This window comes from Balearica regulorum, chromosome 2 (genome assembly GCF_011004875.1).
Source record: "Balearica regulorum gibbericeps isolate bBalReg1 chromosome 2, bBalReg1.pri, whole genome shotgun sequence".
NCBI lineage: Eukaryota > Metazoa > Chordata > Aves > Gruiformes > Gruidae > Balearica > Balearica regulorum.
In genome coordinates this window covers 42699615-42722715 of record NC_046185.1, presented here as the reverse complement: position 1 = coordinate 42722715, position 23101 = coordinate 42699615, and the positions used below count along the sequence as shown (strand labels likewise).

Below are 23101 nucleotides of genomic sequence, written 5' to 3'. Positions count from 1 at the left end.
GCCATTTCACTCTTTCCTGAAGGCTTCATCCCAAAATAAACCCCCTGTCTTCAGGACAACAGCACCAACCTGATATACACTGCTGTTCAGGGAGATTGTAGCTCATTAAGATGCAATGAATAATATGTTTGAAAATGTAATTAAAATGTTTTTCAATCATTTGGGAAAACTCTTTTAATGCAGTATAAAACTTGATAATGTCTGTGGTTGTACTTTGACCTGATGAAAGCTCTTAGTGGAAACTTAGTAGGTAATATTTACTCTGGCAGCGTGTCAGTAGGCACTGTCTACTGCTTTTATTGCTCTGTGTAATAAAAGTTTTGAATTTTGCTCTGTACTGAACCATTTATTGTCTTGAAATTGGCAGCAGTAGCACCCAGCTGGATGCCGGTATGTTTTCTGTTTGCGAACAGGCTGATCCATGGGAAACAATCTAGCAGACAAATCAACTTCTTTATGAATTAAACAAAATCTTTACTTGGGTATGAGGCATTTGAGCCTGAGGGAGCTATTATTTTGGAAAAGGCCCATAAAAGGACTTTTTAAGACATGGATTTTGTGCTTTTTAAGTATGATATTCTTAGACTGCCTTTAGTTGTGCCTTGCTTTGCATAACCCAGTGGACTTTTATAAAGCAGTATCTTCTGTGTAAATGGTGCTGAGGTCCAAAGCTCTGAGTTGAAAGTCAGAAAAGAGCTCAGTGTCTGGCCAAGCTGTTGAGCTGCTTAAATTTTTCTTCTTCTGCCTCCCACCTTTTTTTTCTGCCGTGTCCCTGGGACAGGAACTGCCATTTCCTATCTGTTTCTTTATTGCATAGCACTGAAAATTTCCTTCATATAAGCAAAAGAGAGAGGTAGAAAGTTTACCCAGAAATAGATGACCGCTCCATACCAAAAATAAGTATAGCATGTAGAGATAATTCTGTGTGCTTAGAGCCAGTCCTATCAACTCTCAGAATCTCATGAATGTCATGGGATCTGATGTTTTCTTAATTCTCTGGCTGATAGTAACCGAGGAACCACATGATAATCTTGACTTCATTAACACAATGAAAAAAATCACATGTAAATTTCTTTCTTTGTAGTTGCTGAGCAAATATGAAGCAGGACAGTCTTAAATCCTGAAGGTAAATAAAATCATCTGATGGTCAATCTGACCCTTTATTTGCTGCTTCTGGATTAACACACCTAATGTTTCTTGGCTGCTTCTTAAACATGACCACACAAAAAATTGGTTCCTAGTGAAATATCCTACAAAAGTCTTTGCTCTCATCCCAAATCAGCCACCTTTATGATTTTTTTTTCCCTTTACAGGTCCAGAACTGTATGCCAATAGTCAGCCTACAGCAGTGTGTGTTGGATGTTCTCACAACTTACGCACAGCTTGTTCTCTCTGCAGCTTTAATAAAGGGCTCATATGCTCTTCTTCTTTAAACGCTGCATGCTCAGGCTGTTACAGCAGTACTCAATGGAAATAGGCTCCATTCTCACAGACTTCCCGCATGACTTTGGGAAAGTCACCATATCAGTTCCTCATTTTTCTTCCGTATGAAAAGAGGATAATTGTATTTCCTTTCCTGGTCTGTTTTGGACTGCAGACTGTTTTGGATAGATGGTTTCTTAGCACAGGCATGTACAGGGCCATGCACAACTAGGCTTCATAACCAATCTCTGTTTGCTTTACAGGGCCCTTGGAGCAGGGACTGGGATTCAAGTTTCCCCCCTCCCAGGCTGGTCCAGAAGAGATGTGACAAAGGGAGGAAGCAGACATCAAGTGTCCCCGCAGCTGTGCACAGGCCATGAGCCAGCAATCTACAGCCTGGAACTCAAAGGTGAGTAACCTTGCACTGGGTTCCATAAACCACGAGCTGGGAACACTTTAAGGTTAATAATGGTGTGAATTGTGCCTGGCATGACTAACCATTCATGGACATCTCTTTACTTAAAAAAAAAACCCATAAAAATCAGAATAATAAACTCAGTACATAATCCATGTCAGAGAATATGTTCTGGGCAGGATTCTTTCCAGTGAGCTGGAAGGTACCACTTGCTTTCTGGTAGCACAGCTTGCAGAGATGTGTAGACAAATTTTTGTCACGTGATTTTTTTTCTGGACTATGATAAGCTTTCAAAGACAGGCTTAGTTTCCTTATTCTTTCCTTGAATTCATATAGCTTTAAGATGTCGCCGTTAACCATGTTTCAGAGTTTGCATGCTTGATATTTTCAGGAAGAAATGTGAGAAAGAAAGAAAAACATAATAGTTTCCGATCATCAAATATTTTGGATGAGTCATTCGCCTGCATCGCTAGATAAATGCAACAGGACATCCTGTAACTGTTGTGCAGTTTCTTCTACTTTTTTTTTTTCCCTACAACATAAATAGTGAAGTAGGGAAGAAAGTGGCAGTGGAGTCCTGTCCAGGCACTCCTTTACGCTTGGATCCTCTCTCGCATCAGGGGAGGGAACCCAGTCATCTCTTGGGGTGACTACCCACCTCAGTACTGAGATATGTAGACAGATTGTGGTCTCCTGGGCAGCAGCAGGGAATTCAAAGGCAAAGCCTCCTGAGGGAGGTCAGAGAAGCTGATGTTATTTTTCTGAGCCTTTTGCCTCATGGAGGAGTTTCAGGAGTTACTAACATCAGAGGGAGAGTGTAGCTATGAGTCTTCTATGATGGCACGACTGGCTGGGTAGATGAGGGGAGAGCAGCAGATGTTGTCTACCTCGACTTCGGTAAGGCTTTTGACACCGTCTCCCATAACATCCTCCTGAGCAAGCTTAGGAAATGCGGGTTAGATGAGTGGACAGTGAGGTGGACTGAGAACTGGCTGAATGGCAGAGCTCAGAGGGTTGTGATAAGAGGCGCAGAGTCTAGGCCTGTAGCAAGAGGTGTGCCCCAGGGGTCAGCACTGGGTCCAGTCTTATTCAATGTATTCATCGATGACCTGGACGAGGTGACAGAGTGTACCCTCAGCAAGTTTGCTGATGATACAAAACAGGGAGGAGTGGCTGACACACCAGAAGGCTGCACTGCCATTCAGCAAGATCTGGGCAGGCTAGAGAACTGGGTGAAGAGGAACCAAATGAAATTAAAGAAGAGCAAGTGTAGGGTCCTGCACCTAGGGAGGAATAACCCCAAGCACCAGTACAGGTTAGGAGTTGACCTGCTGGGAAGCAGCGCTGCAGAGAAGGACCTGGGAGTCCTGGTGGACAAGTTATCCATGAGCCAGCAGTGTGCCCTCATGGCCAAGAAGCCCAATGGTATTTTGGGGTACCTTCAGAAGAGCATGGCCAGCAGGTTGAGGGAGGTTGTCTTCCCCCTCTACTCTGCCCTGGTGAGGCCACATCTGGAGTTCTGTGTCCAGTTCTGGGCTCCCCAGTTCAAGAAAAACAGGGAACTACTGGAGAGAGTCCAGTGGAGAGCTACGGCGATGATGAGGGGACCGGAGCATCTCTCGTATGAGGAAAGGCTGAGAGAGCTGGGTCTGTGTAGCCTGGAGAAAACTGAGAGGTGATCTGACCAAGGCTTTAAAATATCTAAAGGGAGGATGTCTAGAAGATGGGGCCAGAATCTTTTCAGTGGTGCCCAGTGACAGGACAAGGGAAAATGGACACAAACTGGAACACAGAAAGTTCCCTCTCAACATGAGGGAAAACTTCTTTACTCTGAGGGTGACCGAGCACTGACACAGGCTGCCCAGAGAGGTTGTGGAGTCTCCTTCTCTGGAGATATTCAAAACCCGCCTGGACGTGATCCTGTGCAACCTGCTCTAGGTGATCCTGCTTTAGCAGGGGGGTTGGACTAGATGATCTTCAGAGGTCCCGTCCAACCCCTACTGTTCAGTGATTCTGTGATTCACTGGAGTTTCCTGGGAAAGACCTGTATGGCAGAGTGGTCTGTGCCAGCAGTCCTTTCTCTCACCCACAGTCTCGAGATTAATCTCCCCCCAACAACTTTTTTTAGCTCTTGCAAGCCAGTAGAAGAATTTCAAAGAGATTTCTCTTATCTTTTTTTTTTTTTTTTGGATGCTGATAGAGGGATACAGCTGACCAGAATACCAGTAAGAGTGACATAACTGAAGTCAAACAAAAGAAAACAAAAAGTCAGGACATAATTATTCTGGTCATAGGGTTGGCATATTTAAAAGGTAACAGAGAAAGAAGGAAAAGGTGAAAAACTGGCGAAAAATGTATGCTTTCCTCTTTCTACTCTATCTGCAAGTACAAACAAAGTTTTGAGCCTTAGATGTATCAAAAGTCAATCTGGAATTGGAAAAAAAAATCTGATATGAGGTAGATAAAGATCAAGTCAGAAATCCTAGAGTAAGCCTGAAAGACAGTTTGTGTTTGTGTGTGTGTATACATATATAATCACCAAAAATTAAACAGACAGCTTTATGATGACAGACCAAGTGAAAGGGAACTAGTGGAGAGGTAACAAAGGATTAAAGCCTAACTTTCAGTAATAATTCCTGACAGAATTTCAGAGGCATGACTTCACATGAAATAACCGGAATTTCCTGAAATTCATCTTCCTTCTCAATCCCTTCTCAAGATTTGCCCCTACTGTGACACTTAGAAGCTGACGAAACTAGAATGGTCATGTGTTACTGAGGTACAGAGGATTTTATTTCATTTTTCATTGCCACTTTTATTATATATTCCCTTTACTTAGTGTCAGGAAATGTCTTTCTGTGTTTACACAGCACAGTTGTGGTGGTGGTTTCAGTAATCCCCATTAATAATTACCAGGAACCAAATCTATCAATTAATATGTCTCATAAGTTCATGATCTGACAGTGAAATGAGGAAAAGTCAATGTCTAAATGCTATCATGCATGTTGAATTCTGGCACTGTTCTTCCTCTCTCTCCCATACAGACAGAGCCTTGGGAGGCAGAACAATAAAAAGGAGGCTCCTTGGTTTCCTTTGCTATTTATATCAACATTTTCTCCAGTGTGAGAAGTTCCCTGTAGCTCTTTTGCACACCTCTCATACACACTTTTCCCACACTCCCTCATTCTTTGAGTCTTTTCCAGATCTGGTCACAGGCATATTGTCAGCAAGAATTTTGTGCTTTATATTGGCAAATTTTTTTTCCACTTTTCAATCACTGATTCTCCTGTCCTCTTCCAGTGCCATCTATTTCACAACTGTTTTTGTCAACAAAACATCTTCCACTCCCTATCTGCTTTCCACATCAGGTTTCATGCCTTAAGTCTAGACTGGGAAGTCTCTGGGGCAGGGACTGTCTCTGGATTGACATGTATGTATGTTTACTTATCCTCAAAAAGCCCCAGCTCCAAACCTCAAAGTCCTATTACAGTAACTAATGCTGGTGTGGGTGGAAAAGTTTTAACCTATTAATTCCAGGACCCACTGTAAACACTACTTTCTAGCCTTGACCAAAAGGCAGAGGTTACTACCAATTTCTTCATGGCCTTCCTAACCATTGAGCTCTTCATCCAGCTTCAGGCTCTGCAGCCTCTGTTGAGGCTGTTTGGCACTAGTAGTATAGAGACTTTTCTTTTTCTCCCTTTTAATTGTGACAGCCTTCCTGAATAACTTGATTTTCCCCGCTTTTCTTCAAATATTACCTGAACCTTATCTTCCTCTCCTAATTGTCCTCACACAATTGTTTTCTAAAACCTTTGATTTAGTTGGCTTAGTAAAACATGATATAAAAAATACCACAGGAAAGAAAGTGTGGCTTTGTCCCAGATGGTGTTTTTATTTCTGTAATAGCTGGGGACTCTTTAGTTTACCTACTAATCTGCTTTCAGTGTTTGTTGGTTGTGATTGGGGTATCAATTTTCTGTTACGTTCTTATCACCTAGTGTGATGTAATCACTGTAATCCTCTACTTGTACATCAGAGCACACCTAATACACCAGTTTAGGACTGTACTTGTTTATCTTTGGCAAAAAATAGTATTTGCTGAGTAATTAATTGAAAAGTTTTTTTGATTTGTCATAGAAAATAAATAGTGAAGAGTTTGTGTTACGTTGCTGTTAGTTTTTACACTTACCGTGTTTATTTTTGTAAAGCCTATTTCAACATACTGGATAATGTCAAGAACTGTGATGACACTCACAAAACCTTTGCAGCAGCATGTTCAGAAGCGGCATGCTGGTTTTCGCGTGGAAGAGTGCAAAATTCTCTGCCCACTGTCCATATCTAGCCTGCTTCAGTCTAGCCAAAGCACATCACTGGCAGAGAACTCGTGGATGGCTTATACGGAGATCACCGCTGTCTCCTTCCTTGAATACAGCACAAACCATCCTCAGGATTTACATTGTTGTTTACGAGCTAAGTAGGAGAATGATAAGGAAACATGGCTCGGCTTCACCCCAGTCTCCTGTGGTTGGACAGTCCCGGTGAGGGAGCCCGGAGCTGCAGAGTGGCAGCATGTGGGGAGGTGATGCGGTGTTGCCTCCCAGCAGCCGCGGCCTGTGCCTGCGGTTGCACGAGGCTCTGGCAGACGCTGCATGACTCCTCTGCGGAGGAGTTTGATCCCAGCCGATGCGCTTAGCCTCAGAAGGCTGTAGGCAGCTGCTGGCAGAGGTAGGTGCACGCTGTGGCTGTCCTGTGCAGGTGCTTCCTGACCGCCTTGGAGCCGAGGCTGGGTTGAACAGCCCTCCTCTGCATAGCCTTCCCTTCACCCGTACAGCCGGCTGAATGATAATCATCAGACTGTCCTACAGACATCTTTGTGCCTCATGAACATCTGCCTGTGCCTTTCTTTGCCTTCACGTCCTGCCACGGTACAGTGTGGCAGACATACTCCTACTCATGAGTGTGACACCCAGGAAAACAGTCGTGGGAACCTGACTGAAGCTTCCCCCCATGGCTGGGGGCTCTGGCTTCTCCCCAGATCTCATCACATTCACGCACTCCGCATCTGAGGGTCCACAAAGTCTTGGGAGCTCCTTGTCAGCTGCTTCCTGGCACATGCCACCAAAGTGTGGCTGCTCAGTGGAGAAGTCTTCTACAGCACTGGGTCCCTCTTTGCTCTGGCTGTCTCATTCGACCTAACAGGGGTTTTGAGCAGTGGGAGTCCCATGGGATTCCTTCACAGAGATTTTTGGTGTTTCTCTTCTTAAAGAAGTACCCCACGCTGGTTCCTGTTTAACTTCATTTGTATTCCCTGCAGCATAGATGAGAGGGAAGCCACGAGGTCAAAAATAAACGGGCTACTTAGTCCTTGAAGACTTTATGTGCCCTGTCCAAGGGATCTGTCTGGCCAAAGACATTTCTAAGTGCTATAATTTAATATTTTTGTCGTTCTAAGGTTAATCTGGGTTAATTATTTCAGGAAGCATCAGCTTTTTAGGTTTCTCTGTGTGCTTACAATCAGCAAGCAGCCTTAATTTTGCCCCGCATGCTGTAACAGCAAGTTAATATCGTTGTTGGTAGCCAAAACAAGACTCTTGCCAAAACTGCTATTCATAACTCGCCTTTCAAGAAACAATGTGCTACTGACTACAGCTACCACGCAGTTGTCAGAAATTTACTGCTTTGATCTTTAAATGCCATTCAGTCTTTAAGTGGAGCACAGAAGTTTTGCTTTGGCAGGCAAGGTTAAACCTATGAAATTAATAGTTTCTTTTTTCGTACACTTTGCCTTAGTGATATACTTGGATGAGAACAAATGTGTCTTAGTATCTTTGTTATGTTTTTATATTTTTTCATCATGATTTTGCTGTGCTTGTCATTATACTAAATTGGATGTTAAAAGCTGTATTTCTAAATCTGGCTTTCAAATATCAAGCAGTGAAATAGCTGCGCAGAGTGTAAGACAGTGCTGTCCTAAGCAAACACTGGATACAGCATCTGGATGCAAGTGGGATGAGTGGGCTCAACCTCATACGCAACAAGCTGGGTGTGACTCTCAGATTTCCTATTGTTCACCAGCTGCTACCTGCAGAGCAGCTGAGAGCTGAAGTAACTTCTTCCAGTCCAAAGACAACCGGCTATGGGAGAGCATGACAAAAAATTGCAGAGATGACACTGTGCACACGAATTACAAGCATGGTCTCACTTTCGGGCCAGTGTGGCTGATGGCTGACCAGCTAGGGCAGGAGGCTTGAGTGGCATGCATTAAAGGGAAGCTTATTGGAGAAGGCGGCCTTAAGAAAATGGAGATTAGCAGGCCAAAGAGTTTTGAAGACAGTATCACAGAATAGTTTACATCATTGCGGTTCAACTTCGATTTAAATCAGGCCTAGCTTCAAAGTTAGATCAGGTTGCTGAGGACCCTGTCTAGTAGTTTTGAGTATCTCCAGGCATGGAGATCCTACAGTCTCTCTGGACACCTGTTGCAGGTTTAACCACCATCATGGAGAAAACATTTTTCCTTAGGTCCATCTGGAATTCTTATTGCTGTAACTTTGGCCATTGCGTCTTGTCATTTCACTCTGCACTTTCAAGAATCTGTCACCTTCTTGTCTATAACACATCTTTAAGTAGCTGAAGACTATGATTAGACCTTCATTGAGCCATCTCTTCTCCATCATGAACACAGGTTTCAGCTTCTCCTCATATGTCATGCAGTCTAGTTCTCTAATTCTCTTTGTGGCCCTCTGCTGAACCTGCTCCAGTTTGCAAATTGATCACTGGTGAGGAAGACATAAAAGACAATAGGATAGGAGAAAAGGTAGGGGACAAAAGAGAATGTGGAGTAAAACCTTCAAAAAACAAAGCCCAGAGCAATTTGGACATTGTATCCAAAAGAAAATGGAAGGTGGGAAGGCAGAAAAATAGCATGAGGAAAGTGGCCACGTAGTCAGCTGTGCTCTATAGTAGCTGTTACTAGAACATCTCAGGAATTCAGCCCAAAAAGCTTTTATCTGACAGAGCTGTTGTTCCACTGATTCATTTTAAAGGTTAGTGTTGACGTGGATTTCTTTCAAAAATGTCTTACTAAAAATCTAATTAATTTTGCAGTAGTGTGCATAAATTATGGAGACTATGAGATGGGAGGTTATTCACACAAGGTAGTTACCAAGAAAAGTGAGTGATACTAGGTTTTGCATTAGACTTATTCTCCCATGAACACAGATGTCTAAGTAAGACAACTCTGAGACAGAGATGCAGGGGGGGCAGATAGTGATGCCCAGGCTCTGATTCCTTGATTTTCTTTATTGCAGCAGATGTGGCCAAGAACTTGCTGTGCAGCCACATTCCCATTCATTTTGAAGCATCCTCATTGTCCTGAAACCGCTCTCCAGCTTAGTGGCATAAGAGTCACTTGGCAGTTTTTGCTCAAAATGGTTGTCAGGGCTGTAGCTGTCACTAATAGAAATTTCTTCTACTGCTTTGGGACTGCTGTGAACCATTCCTCTGATCATGAGCCTGACAGATCAACTGGCTGTTGCTCAGTGACCCCATCACCATAGTTGGCAGACATTGATTTGACACATCAGGGCAGGCAGCTACTTTGGGAGCCTGGTAATGTCAGTCCCTGACAATGCATTACATTTGCGCAGAGGTGATGGCAAAGCAGAGCAGCATTTTGAGTAATGTCACCAAGCAATGGGACAACAGCTACCATGTTTTAAAATGTGTGCATATTATTCCTTCTAAAAAAGCACGTTTGCCTTTTTAGAGAAAACATTTGTGTAATTATCTACAAATCTAATCTGGTATGTGGTTTTAGGGATTGTCTGATAGTTTTTTCTCATGTAGTGTATTACTTGATCAAGTAGATATTTTACATTTCCAGTAATACCTTCAAATTATGAAGCATATATCTATCTCTGTTGTGAGTGAGGTTTTTTCCACTTTTAAAATCTTTTTTATGACGAATCAATCCACTTAATCATCTAAATAAATGTCAGCTGTTGCTCAAAACTGTGATTTATAGTGAAATAATAATGTTATCAATAAAAAGCATTACAAAATTTACAGAAAGAGCTAAAATCTTCATAGCTTTATATACTCTTATTAAGTCTAAATGCCAAACTGAATAGGAAATCAGAAGTCAGAGAAGTAGGAGAACATGTAGAGTCAGATGTGGTCAGCTGTGTCCCGTTTGAGCCCATTTAAGAGCCTGAAAGAGATGGAATCCAGTTGAGCTCTTTTGGTGTCAATATCCAAGGTACTAGGAGTCCCTTAGAAGCTAAACTTCTTCTGGATGGTTCTGATACCCTCCGCTCCCCTTGTAGCTCCCTATTTGGTGGCCTTCCTGGGAGGAGAAGGACTTGGAAAAGATGTATTGTCCTTTTGATTTCTCAGGCCCAAAATAATTTATTTTTTTTCTATCTACTTTCACCATCTTTATTTAGCACAAATAGTAAGGTTGGAAAAACTGTCTCTACAGTACTTTAGGTAGTAGATTAGAATTAGATTAGAATCTACCGCCTATCACATATTTTTGTTAAGAACGTTAAAGATTGGGTTCATTCGGTTTATGTCTGAGCTTGCACATTTCACAAGCACCCTCACAGCTGCACCTGAAGAAATGCTGATATATGCACACAAATAGCAAACTAGCCGCACTTATCATTAGGCAATTTGCATGCCTAATGTACTGTATGCATTTCTATGTATTGGGGGACTACACAGTGCACTTCTGTGTTTCTTTTTGTGAGTGAACTTGATTTAATTCTGAGTACCAGCTCACTTAAATTTAACCCTTTATGAGCAAGAGGGCTGCCTTAGTGACAGCAATGTGTACACATATGTGGAACCTAGTTGCAGGTTGTACTAATAACCTCGTGTTACTGGTGTGAACTGTTTGACTTGTTCATGGAAGCTGTTTAATAAAGTTTTCTGTTACAGGACAGACCATGGAAAAAATGTCCATATGCTTGTCGCTTTACTTCATATGAATGAAAATAAACTTAGTTAATCAGACATCTCTTAACATGCATACCACTTACAAGATTAGCCTGATCACCCCACAGCTCAGTCTTAAATTGCTTTTGGCATTTGAGTTGTATTTATACTGCCATATTTGTCTCTAAGGCTGTGGTCCAATACAGTAAATATAATTTTAAATACTACTGGACCCCAATTGCAGTGGCCATCTAATAGAAAGCACTGCCCTGATACACATAGTAGAAAGTTTTGATGGGTTAAATTCCTATCAACAGATTTTAAGCTGGCTTTGCTGTAGAGTAAGTTCAATAGCTCTCTGACAGCCAGATGCATCCCAGGAGTCTGCCCCAATACCCTCTTGCCTCTCCTCTGCTCCTTCTATTCAAAGATAACGATCCTTGGATGTCACCTGCAGGCTTAAAATCTTAGATGCGTTGGACATCACTAACGTGTCTGTGGACACTCACCATAGTCAGGCTTCTTTGTCACGGACCTTATCCTAAATTCCTGCCTTGCATCAGTTGTCTTCATCAGATCTTTTCCTTAACCCTTGCCTTTGCCTCAGCATTCACACCACCAGTCTGCCAATACAGCACTGTCACTGACTCACAGCAGAGCTAACTAAAGTCAAGCCGTAAATCTATGCAAGCTACAAATATAGCTGATGTTCCTCAGAAACCATCCCTTCATCACGCTGCAGACCTTTGTGGGCAATACATATCAAGATACAATTCATTGTATCCCACAGATGCTTCAGTGGTAACATCAAAGGAACTTGGGAAAGTTAAGGGCAAAAGACATGTCTCTGAAAAGTTCTGCAGGGTGGTGAGGGGCAGCAGTGGAAAGGAAAGGATAGGGGAGTTGCTGCTGACATGTTTACTGTCACTGGGCGGGCCATATCCTGAGTGGGGACGTACACATACTTTCAGAGAACAAAGGGGACTCCATGGCAAAGAATCTAGGGTTTCCCTTTGTGATAGTTGAGGTCACTACCTGTAAGGTAGAGCATGAGTTTGAGCACAAAAAGCTGCCCATATGGAAAAGGCAGCCAAGGAGAAATGAAATATTCTTGGTAGCCAAAAGCAATGTCGATTCCCAAATGCTCCAAGAATACTTTTTTTTCTTTTCCTCGGTTATCTTAGCATTTTTTAGGCACTCATTCTGGCCCCAAGTACTTTACTAACAAACTACCTACTATGTGAGAAATGCTGCTCCCTAATTCTTCCATGCCCCTAAGCCTGTGCCAGAGGCTTCTGCCTCAGTTTGTCCCAGGCTTGTGCCATATAGTAGCTCCCCATTACTACCCAGAGTGTCCATCTGTCCCCTGTTCTGCCATACTTTGTGTCAGGCTGAATTGCATGTCATACTCCTGCAAGCCATGCAGGTCTGTGATCCCAATATGTCCAAGTATTGCTCTCTTCTCCCCAGCAGTCCCCTTCCTTGGAAAGAGCCACTCGCAACATTATCAAGAGTTACACTTGTCTGTAAAGTAGAAGAGGTTTCACCAGTGGAACAACCTGCCTTCACTGCCCTCCACCTTGTTGCAAGTCCACTTATTTTTTCTCTCAAAGATCATGCCATGCATCCTTCAGAAATATATATGCTTCCACTCATCCTAGGAGGTCTCTTTCCCCCCAAGTCTAACACCAACATACCTTTGCCATCCCTCACTGACTCCAGTCCACAGCCCTTCATGGCTTAGGTGCAACCTATCCAAAGAATATGCACATGGAAGCCACCAACAGTTGAGCTGATCCAGGCAGGGCAAAAGCTGCTGGTGTAGACCTTCAAATAATCTTTGGAAAGGTTAACAACCTGTCTAGCTAGGGAAAGAACAAGGATTACTTTTATTCTCTTACTAAACTGATTCTGCTAACTGTGGCAGAAAACATAACAGCAAAGGGAGTGTGTGATAGCCAAGAGGCTGGGCAGTTCCGTGGCAGCAAACGCGTGGATGCAGGAAAGAGGGGCTTGTGATGATAAGAAAGAACAGACTCTGTCTGGATTCAATAAGTATCCTAGGACATCCAAAGAACGGAGCCAGGTGACAAATGAAGCTGCTGTTGAGATCCCAAGCGCTAGCATAGGCTCAGAGGAAGTTGGTAGTGGCCATAATGAACATCAGTAGTTCCTACTCCCTCAGAAGTTCCTGCTGCCTCAGACTTAGCCTTCTGGACCCCTTCATATCCTATCCTAAACACCTCCACACCAGATAACTTACCCAAGGCTCAGCGGCTGCTAAGGAACAACTCCTAATAGAGCAGGCATTGCCTGCAGGAGACACTGTACGAGAGTCTTGCTGCAACCTGATCCCAAACAAGAACTCAGGCAGTGCCCATCTTCCACATCTTCAATTCAAGTATGTCTGGAAATAACTGCCATATGCAGATTTGTTCAAGATTCTATTTTCTTTTTGCCTTTGTTTTTCAATTACTTCCTACTTTTCATTTTTTTCCAGCGGAGAGCATTATTTGAGAGCTTTCACAGCAGGGCTGGATGGCATCAGAGATATTAAGGGCTGAAATTTCAAACATTTCAAAGCCTGGGGCAAAGAGCTGCGGAGCTGCAATGGATGGGTCAGCGCAGCTGGGATTTCAAAGCCAGTAGGGCCTGGTTCCAAGAATGGGATACAAAGGGCTTCAGGGGGGAAACAGCAGTTGGGAACAGGAAAGTCAGAGAAAAGCTGATTTACTGCTCATGTCCGACATATGTCTGATTTCAAGTTACAGCAAACAGCTGTCAACCATTCAGGTTGTCCCTGACAATGTGACCCTTCCAGTTTTCACAGGAAATGAGTGAGCTGCAGCTGGTGGAGGGACTGGATGTAGTTCCACTTGTTACACTCCTACCCTGCCACCATCTGCTTTTTTGGCTCTCCGAGTTTTTGCAAAGGACACAGCATGCAAACAGGGCAGTTTAGTAGCCCTCCAGCATCCTCTTAGACACATCGCGTGGCCATTTTGAAGCCCTATCTGACGTGATAATGCAAGAGGTTCTAGCAACAGCTAGGTTGCTGATAAACACAAGAAGAAATAAGAAAGTTCGTCCAGTATTAGGGTGATTCAGAAACTCTCTTGCTCCAAATAGGCTCAGCAGCAGGTTTGTACTTGGCACGGCTGCACGGCATCAGACAGGCAGGAGATATGAACGATGTGGGTGCCATACGCCTCACTAGAACAGCCGGCCAGAGCTGACAGCAGTGAAGTATCTGTAATGATCCACGATGGCTCCTCTTGGCATTCCTGCTGATGGAGAATTGTGCCAGGTCAGGAGACAGGGAATAAAGAGGTCACTGTACCATGTTGTCATTACAGGTAGCGCAGCCTTTCAACAGATCCTCTGTGCCCACAGAAGGTGCCAGGTGTCACCTCCTAACTCACATAGGTAGCTGTCACCTTCCCAAGCCCAGACTGATGGGTAATGCACCAGAAAAAGTTAGGTGTTCCCAGGTTTCATACAGCCAAGACAACCTTCTTCTTGATGCTCAGTGGCACTCTGGTGATGACTGTCTTCTGTCCCTGATAAGAGCTACTTCTCACAAACCCTCTGCAACAAGGGGAGGGTTTGATAACTTTCACTGGTACCAAATGTTTTCATCAATGCTACCAGCTCTGACTTCATTAACTCCATGTCCACATACGTTGCCTGATGCTCTGTGCTGTCCCAGAGGAAAATGAAAGCTACACTTGGTGCAGGGATGTATGGCTGTGACCAGGAATGGGACTGCCCCCCTATTGCTACTGCAGCTGTTCGAGAGCAGCTTAAACACTGCGTTGCTTTTGCACAGCGGAGATGTCCAGTGCCTCTCTGTGAGGAAATTTTCTGTAGCAACTGGCTGATCTTGGAAAGGGAAAGTTACGCTTTGACAGCAGCCCACTCTGGAAGTTGCATCCAGAAACACTATGTTGCTTCTGAACTAAAAATTCACGTGGCACTGCACAGGCAAGATGAGATGATCATACATCTGCTCCTGAATTAGCTCAAATTTGTTCTTTCAGGTAATTAAATATTAGTGATCACAGAACTGTGTACTAAATTAAGCATAAATTAAACACATTTTTAGTAATGCAGGCAGCCTCTTGAGACCAATAAGAACAACTGCAAATGACCACAAATCTTTGAAAGTAAAGGGCTCCTGGAACCACTTGTTTGCCAGCTCACCCCTATTATTGCCTACCTGAATGAGCTGTGAAGAACCCATCGGTCCAGCTGCTTTTCTTGGCTCCGTGAGTAAGATGATACTCACGAGAACCAAGATGACCCTTCATTCGAGCTGTCATTTCTACAGAAAGGCGATTGGGATGTTCAGCAGAGCGCACGTGGGCCATTTTTGGTCTCCATCAGGATACTCACCAGCGCCATGCCACCAACACAACCTAGCTCATTGCAACTGGTTCTCAAACTGGCTTCCACTGTTGGACAAGTTTTGATTTGCTAACTAGTAATTTTTCTGCTCGCAGATATGAAACAACTGGAAAAAAAATGGCAAGTATTCCGGTGTATAAAAAGGGGTAATGGTAGGTGAATAAAATATTTTAAATCGGCAAAGATACAGAAAAGGCAGCTTTTCTTAACTTTCAGAATTAGAGTATCTCAAGGCTGTATTATTACGGCTCGTCCATGGGAATTAGAATTAACAAGATGAAATAAAAAAGGATGAATTTAGGATTTATGGTTATAAAATATCAGTGTAATAAAATGTAAGTGGCTGTGCATTAGGCAGATCACTGTCTACAGGAAAGATGCCAGCTTTTCCTAACTTAGCCTACTGAATATGTGTCGTGTCAGTCTAAATGACAGGTCAAATGCAGGTTGGGTTGAGATAGGGATCTGCTTTATTCCCCAAAGCATTTTTAAATTATTTAAAAAATTTTAGCCATAAAATTAGTCAAGATCATAAATTAATGTGTGATACATTTCAAATAATGCCAATGGAACTACAAATAAAAAATAAGATTTTTGTTTGTTTGTTTTCACTTCTCTTTAGTGTCACAAAACTTATTTTCCCAAGCTCCAAACTGGAAACAAGAACAGGAACTGATGAATATCCACACATACGGGTGCATTAACTTGTTACTTCATACTTGAAAGTATGAAGCAAACCGTCTTTATCACATGAAAAGTGCATTTCTTAGAATAAAATTTGCGAATATCCTTCTTACATAAATCAATATAGCTTTTTTTAAAATCATAGGTTACAATAAGAAAAGAAATGCAAAATGAATGCTAAAACATACTGCTTCTATTTTCTGGAGTTTTAACTGTTGGGTTTTTTTTCCAACAACATTGTATAAAGAACAAGCATGTGACTTGGATCTTATTTTTTATAATCCACTCTTCACTACTTGTTTAAAAATTGCTACATTATTACAAAGCAGGTTAACAATTTGGACTTTAACTACTTTATGATAATCCCTTGAGGAAGAAATAAAATACAGAAAAACAGTACAAGTGGTGACCATGTAAATGCTGGAATTTCTAGAGAAAAGTCATTTTACCGTGTCAACACATTGAGAATGAGTTTCCAAAACTCTGGCTCATTTAGAAAGGCCAGATGTCTTAATGATTTAGTTTTACGTGTACCTTTGCTCTCTCTTTCCCTGTTCTTCAATGTAGAATTTAAATCCTTGTAACCCTACTTTTGAACAAAGTGATCTTTTCCCTTTTTTTTTTTTTTTTTAATTTTATTGAATGAACCCAGGTGTTCCTTGGGATCTCTCTCAAATTACTGCTCTGGCTGTGCCACTTATGCTTTCATGACCAACAAGTATTCTTCTATTGCTGCTCTGCTTTTGGACTCAAGCAGACTGTAGAAAGTGCTAGGCAAGGATGAGATTAAGGAATATATAAAAACAGGGAGTGAAGTCTGCTGTCTGTTTTCCTTGTCCGTGACAAAGTTTGATTTACTGCTCAGAGCCGCTGTCCCCTACAGTTTGTGCCACTTCATGCTCCCGGATGCAATCCAGACAATGATGAGCAGCTACCTACATGGGCACGTAGCTGGATTGGTCTGGAGTCTACAGGGCTACGTATAGGCCAGTAATTAATGGTGCCCAAGGAAATATTGCTGGACATTCCTCTGAGTCTGCTGACACATTGTGGGATTGGTCCTAACCTGGGCCAGGGACTATTCAAACACCATTTTGGTGTAGTCCCCGTGCTCTGGATGCCAAGAGGGAGGACAGAGACCCTCCTAACGGCAGTTGGCCTCGGTACTGGAGCGCTGTCTTGCAGCCAATGCTCAGTTCAGCAGTAGACACGTGGTCTGGGAGTCAAGTCTGCCCAAAGTGGAAAATCAATTGCTGAGCATGAACGCTAGCTGGCTAATGTGACTCACAGGCCTTCGTACAAGGACTTCCACTTCAGTGACAGGCTTGAAGTTTCCTTTTTGCCCCATTTTACACCACCCCCCAACTTTCTTGATCTATACACAAAGACATTTTAAAACATGTGACTAACAGCAGATCTACAGATGTAGAGAGACTCGAACCAGCTTTATTTTTTCCTCTTGGTGAATACACGATAAGAGAGAGTTCCTTTCTTGCTTAGGCTTTCCAAGGTAGTTTTTGTACATATTACTCTCACCAGTGGGAATGAGGATACATAAAACTGTGACTTATTTCAAATGATACTAACAACCTGTCTTTTTTATTTTGTTATGGTTTTTGTTTGTTTGGGGTTTTTTTGGGGGGGTTTTGAGGCTTTTTTTAATAAAGCACAGTGTATTTATTCTACTCCAACCCTTCTTCATAGTAGTTCTTTCAGGGCAGAACTGATGAGTTTGTGCTACGCCTCCTCAATCTAATATTGCACAGCAGCCTATTAAGGGTAGTTCAGTGCTTTTTTTATTTTTCCGAATTATTGACATTATAGGTAAGATTGTATTTTACTAGACTGATAGACTCTATTATGCATTTATAAAACTAAATTTTGTTTTATTTACACTAATGCTTTGATAGGAGAAAGTGAATTTTAAACCCAGCAGAATACTTTATATGAAAAGAAGGAATAGTGAGGAGAGGCCAGACAGATGTGCACTCTGTGCACCATTTCTCCTCCTGAAGAAGAAAGATAAAAGATCAAAGTACTTACTTACCCTATAGAGGAAAATGGAAACATGAGGCACTAACAATACATTGTCCTGAGACTCTGTGATAGCACTTCCAAACAGAAATGTAAAATATATTTTATATAAACTTTTGGAATCCAAATTTCCAACAACAACAACAACAAAAAAAATCCCTAAACCCAAGAAAATGTAAATTAAATCAGATCTTTCCTTTCTGTGTAAACTTTTCATAGGGAAAAAGGTTTTGTGGTGGTTTTTTGTTTGGTTCTGTTTTCCTTTCTTTTAAAAATAGCTTTAAGTTGGGGGAAGTGAGAAAACAGTTACCAACTTTTTAATAGAACTTGAAGGAATTCCTTACAGTCTCACTTTACAATATCTTTAGAGGCTGGTCTTAGTATGAGTATCTACATGATGTTATTTTAATCATTGACGATATAATTCAAAGAAGACAAGCAACTATCGACCTCCACATTTCAAAGCTCTACAGATGCCCAGGGACATCTGGGACTCATTTAGAAATGTGGCAGATTATGGGTCTAACTGCTTCTATGGACTGAGTCTTCTGTGGGATCAAGGTAGTGGCCTCTGTGCGGGAGGCCTATCCTATCTCCTAGCCTGGAGATAGGACTGCAGCACATAGCACAGTGAAGTGATTGTGCCAGTTGCACATGAGCCTGTGTGGCAGGTCTTTATATCAGTGCCAAAGATCTGTAAGTTCTGCTATCAGAGTTTGCTTTCCTGGACACGATTCAGGTTCTTAAAGCCATGGGGTGTGAGCTGCATTCAGCTATTTGGTTGCCCTGCTAGAAGTCCTCACCAGCTCCTCCGTCTGCTCCAACTCACAGTTAGGCTGTATTGGTGGACTTCAAGAAAACATACAGAAATAACTCTGAGCATCTTGCATCTGGTACCTAGTAGCACTTTGAGTGTTCCCCAAACTTGTTCTACTCTCTTCAGCACTGTATATGGAAAGCTTAACTGCTTTTCTTTTGAAATTCTGCCTTTGAAATCTCCGTGACCCGAACTCGTCCAGGTGGTCTGGCAGTACATATACGACACCTTGACTCCAGTTCTTGTAGAGCTTTCAGCTGCATCCTCCGGGTGTTATGTCCACACATTCGTATTTCCTGTTTTGCTGACCTATGAGATTTTATTTCACTTTTGAACAGGCCAGTAAATAATTCTTTTACTTAATTAATTAATTAAAAGATAACCTTACTTGTTCTTTGTTTTCTTCCAACCCAGGTTCCAATGGACCTTAGAAGTTGCTATAGTTGAGTTTTAGAGAAGTTCATGATAGGTTTTTTTCAGGCTGTTGGTGGAATAAGACAGCCTTTCCTGGTTTGCCTCTCGGACTAACGCTGGTTTATTTAGTTATAACTTTTAACGGAGACTCGTCCATGGCACCAAGTTTACACAGGGGCACTCAGCGGCTCTCCCGGCCCCGAGGCAGCCCGGCAGAGGCATACCCCTACCCCCACCCTTCCACAGCTCCTGCACCACCTCGTCCCCGTCACAGCCTCCCTCCGCTCCGCGTTCCGTGGTTCAGCCGGAGCAGCTGCGCCTCCCCGCCGGGAGCCGCTGGGGCCGGTGGCAGGGGTCGCCCGCTCCCCTCGTTTCGCTCCGTTCTCCCCTCGCAGCCCCGCACGCATATCTAACCCGGCACCAGGAAGTGAGCCGAGAGGCTGCGAGCCAACCGCTGCCGGCCGCACCAGGTTCCTCTGCCGGCCGCACCAGGTTCCTCTGCCGGCCGCACCAGGTTCCTCTGCCGGCCGCACCAGGTTCCTCCGCCGGCCGCCAGACTCTCCGGGCCGGCGGGGCAGCAGCGCCGCGCCCCGCACTGCCCCGCACGCACACCGAGACGCGCCCCGCCGCCCCCGGGACACCCCTCTCGGCGCCCCGGCGGTAACCGTGGAGTTCACTCGCTGCCGCTCAACTTTCGCACCCGGGAAAGTAAGTGACCTCGCCCGTCGCCCCGCCGCGGGCGGCGGCGGCGGGGGGGGGGGAGGCAGCCCCAGCTCTCCCGGCTTCTCTCACGGGGGTGCACCGGGCGGAGGGAGGGGGGGTGCCCGAGCGGGCTGCCTCCGTGCCCCCGTCCCGGCACCGCACGGGCGGTACGAGGTGCTTTCCGGGGCGACTTGTTCTCGCTTCCCTCTCCCGGAGGAGCTGCCGCTGCCGCCTGACCTTCCCGGTAGGACTGGACGGGATCTTAAAGGAAATACGGCATTTGGGGGGGAAAAAAAAAAAAAAAATTCTCAAAAGCGTGATTTACCTCTCGCCGCTTTGCCCGGCTTCTGCTATGATCTTGAGGGCTAGGGTGCCGTCTGGCTCTTTTATGCCGGAAAGCGTATAAAATTAGCTGATAAAAGTCTGCAGTCAGTGTTTCAAGCCAAGGCAATAGCCTTGACTTAGGAGAGATAATGTGGCCTCTGGGTATTCCTTCTTACACTGCTTTTTCCTACGACAGTAAATCGTGGAGCATCTTCCAAGTTAAAGCTGCTTCCTCTTAATTGTGCGTTCAAATGTATGTTAGCTTGAAAGAAAGCTGAGAAAACAGTATTGTGATGTTTGGTGCATGGTGCTTCTTGCTGACTACTATTGTAATGGTACTGTATGCCTAAGGAGTGGTCTTGAGGGACTTTCTCCTTTCAATTTTAATTTAGGATCTGAAAGTCAAGCTAGATCTCCCTAGCTGATGCTGTGCCTTCAGTAAAGCAGTTAGAGTTTCTGTTGAAATTGCTTCTTTTATGTGTCTGCAGCGAATGGGTTTGCAAGAAATCATCTCACTGCCTCGCTGACCTCTGTTGGCACTAAAGACCAAAGAGATTAACGCTTTAAACTTGTTTAGCCAGATCGTACTAATGTGGATATACATAGGGAGCACAAAGGCTGAGTTCTTATTCTGTTGTTTCATCTGAAACCCCAAATCAACATCCTATCGCTTGCCTTTCATTCCCACCTTTGAAAAAAACAGTCTGACCAATCTTAATGTATTTTAGCACATTGTAATACACAGTGGAAATTACATTTTTAGCTTGATCCCATAAAGTACCTGGAAGACTTTTGTAATTCATGTATCTTAATGTTAGTTGCAAGTATCTGTAAAGTATGAGTGCCAAGTAGATAACTCTGCACTCATAATAATATCACTAAAGGTTTATTAAATAAAGAAAAAAAAAAGGAGAAAAAAGAAAAAGGAATATTTCTGTTGGGAAATTGCAAAGCTATGTTGGCAAAAGGTAGCTCAGTTTTACCAAAGGGATAGTCAAATTGTGGTTGTGTGAAATGTTTCTAACCCAGTATTGAATCCAGAGTAGGTGTTACTTAGTTTTCAGTGTTGGGACTTTGTATCTTTATAATAGGTACCATCAACAACACTGAAAGTATGGATGAGAAAAAAATGAAATAGTTTGCTCTGAAAAAATAGCAAGAAGCTAGAAATCAGTTAGATGCTGTTAATAGGATGTTATGAAATCTTGGGCAAGGATTAAAATTAGTGAACTCTCAGATCAACAGATGTCTAGTTCTATGGATCTCTTCTGTGATTTATAGCTTTTTTCTTTCTCCATTTCAGCTTTGTGAGCTACAGACTAGTTAGAAAAGAATCCTTGATGTAATAACATAAAGGTCTATTTTAATTGTATGCTGTTGAGATTTTTTTTTTTTAACTGTAATGGTGTAGACTGTTTGTACAGTAGCTGGCTGACTTGAAGTTATTCTGCTTTTCTCCTGCAGTTTTTTTGAGTAAATAAGTGGGGGTTTTCCTATATAAATATACAGAGGACAAGATAAGGCTTAGGCCTTTCCTTATAACTTGCTTCACCAGTGGAGTTGTGCAATGACTTTTTCTGACAATGCAATTAATTATGAAACTTCTGCATACGAAGTTAAACCCCATTGCCTTTAAAATGTTTAATATTCCGCTTTTTAATGCTACCCTTTCAAGACAGTTTCCATAAAAGTTAAATTCTTTCCTGCATGTGTTTATGAATGCTTAAGTAACTATTTCATAATACTTCCCCCCATTTTATCTATGTAATTGAAGTGAGCTATCTTCCTTGTTGGCTCTTGTAAGATAAATGACATCACAGAACATCAGGTGTTGTGGGAAGCAATTCCTAAAATCAGCAATGAAAAAGGTCCAAAGTCCTCCTGGCTCAGTTTAGTGAGGTGGCTCAGAAGACCAGAGATGCTACATCTGACCCTTCCTGTGCTGCACATCAGAGAGCAGCATTTGACCTCTCTGTAGCTGTTCAGGAAAGTTCAAGAACTACGGTATTTAATCTCAGATGTGATTCTATTTCTGTCACAAAAAAGAGGCGTTTTCCTGTCTGTACTTTGCATGTTATTTGGAATCTTAATGGTCATCTTCGAGGTTTTGGATGGAAATATGTTGACCATGAACCAATATTTATTTTTTCTCAAAGGGCTGGGTGATCTGGGGAGGGAGCAAGATCTTTCCTCTTTTCCATACGTGAATATTCTGAGTCACTGGGTGACTTTATTTCTTGTGTCCAGGGAATTGTAGAGCCAGTTTTACTCTTGGGGTTCAGGGGGCCCTTTGCAAAACTGAATGACCACAGAAAATGAGCAGATAATGAATAAATGAACAAATATTTAATAAATAAATTTTAAAAAAGGCATGGAGTGGGCATTAGGTGTAGGACTCCTAACACTCTGCTCTGGTAGCATAGCTGTATGCAGAGGTGTGTTTCTGCAGCACCAGTAATCCCTGAAGGATGTGAGCTGTCACGTCCTAACGCAAGGGATGGGAAGAGAATCTGTTGGCCTGGGATCCTGAGGGCTGTGTGAGCTTTGCGAGCAGTAGGTGAAGTGAGCAGCTTCCTTCTGAAGCTGTGGAGCCGGGTGTGTAAGTAACTACACCCAGACCACGTGACTCTGTTAAGTAGTATTTATTGTTATTTTACCCCTATAGGATTTCTATCTCTAAGAACAGCTTCATTCTGTAGAAGAACCAGTTGCCCATCTCAGAATTAGGATTTTTATCCTGCAGATTATATTCCTAGTTCCTGTTTCTCCCATTTATTTGTGTCTCCTCTTTCAAGAGAGTGCAGCAATGCTAGAGATGGTACGGAGAGAAAGGCTTCCAGACTTGCCGAGCCATGCCACAGGAAACTATGTAGATAAAAAATGTAAAATTACATTCGTATGAAAACAGTCTTTAGTGAAGCATACAAGGAGGAGACTGC

The 23101-nt window shown here is 43.0% G+C and overlaps 1 protein-coding gene and 1 long non-coding RNA gene across 8 annotated transcripts in view; one reads left to right on the top strand and one right to left on the bottom strand.

Annotated features, from left to right (window-relative positions):
• Positions 1–17524: 17524 nt before the first annotated feature.
• On the bottom strand, positions 17525–19316 carry LOC142600726 (uncharacterized). The gene is made up of 2 exons (XR_012834288.1): positions 19111–19316; positions 17525–19031 (listed from the first exon to the last, which is right to left on the bottom strand). It is a non-coding gene; the product is annotated as an uncharacterized LOC142600726 (long non-coding RNA).
• Positions 19317–19416: 100 nt separating this feature from the next.
• The window catches only part of LYN (LYN proto-oncogene, Src family tyrosine kinase), a 56648-nt gene continuing 52963 nt past the window's right edge, over positions 19417–23101 (top strand). The window contains exons 1-2 of one of the 7 annotated variants that reach the window (XM_075744078.1): positions 19417–19628; positions 19693–19844. The gene's annotated coding sequence lies outside the window, so the exon portion shown is untranslated. Of the gene's footprint in view, positions 19629–19659; positions 19845–19964; positions 20083–23101 lie in introns of those variants that run through there. The other 6 variants (XM_075744072.1, XM_075744076.1, XM_075744074.1 and 3 more) reach the window with 6 other exon arrangements.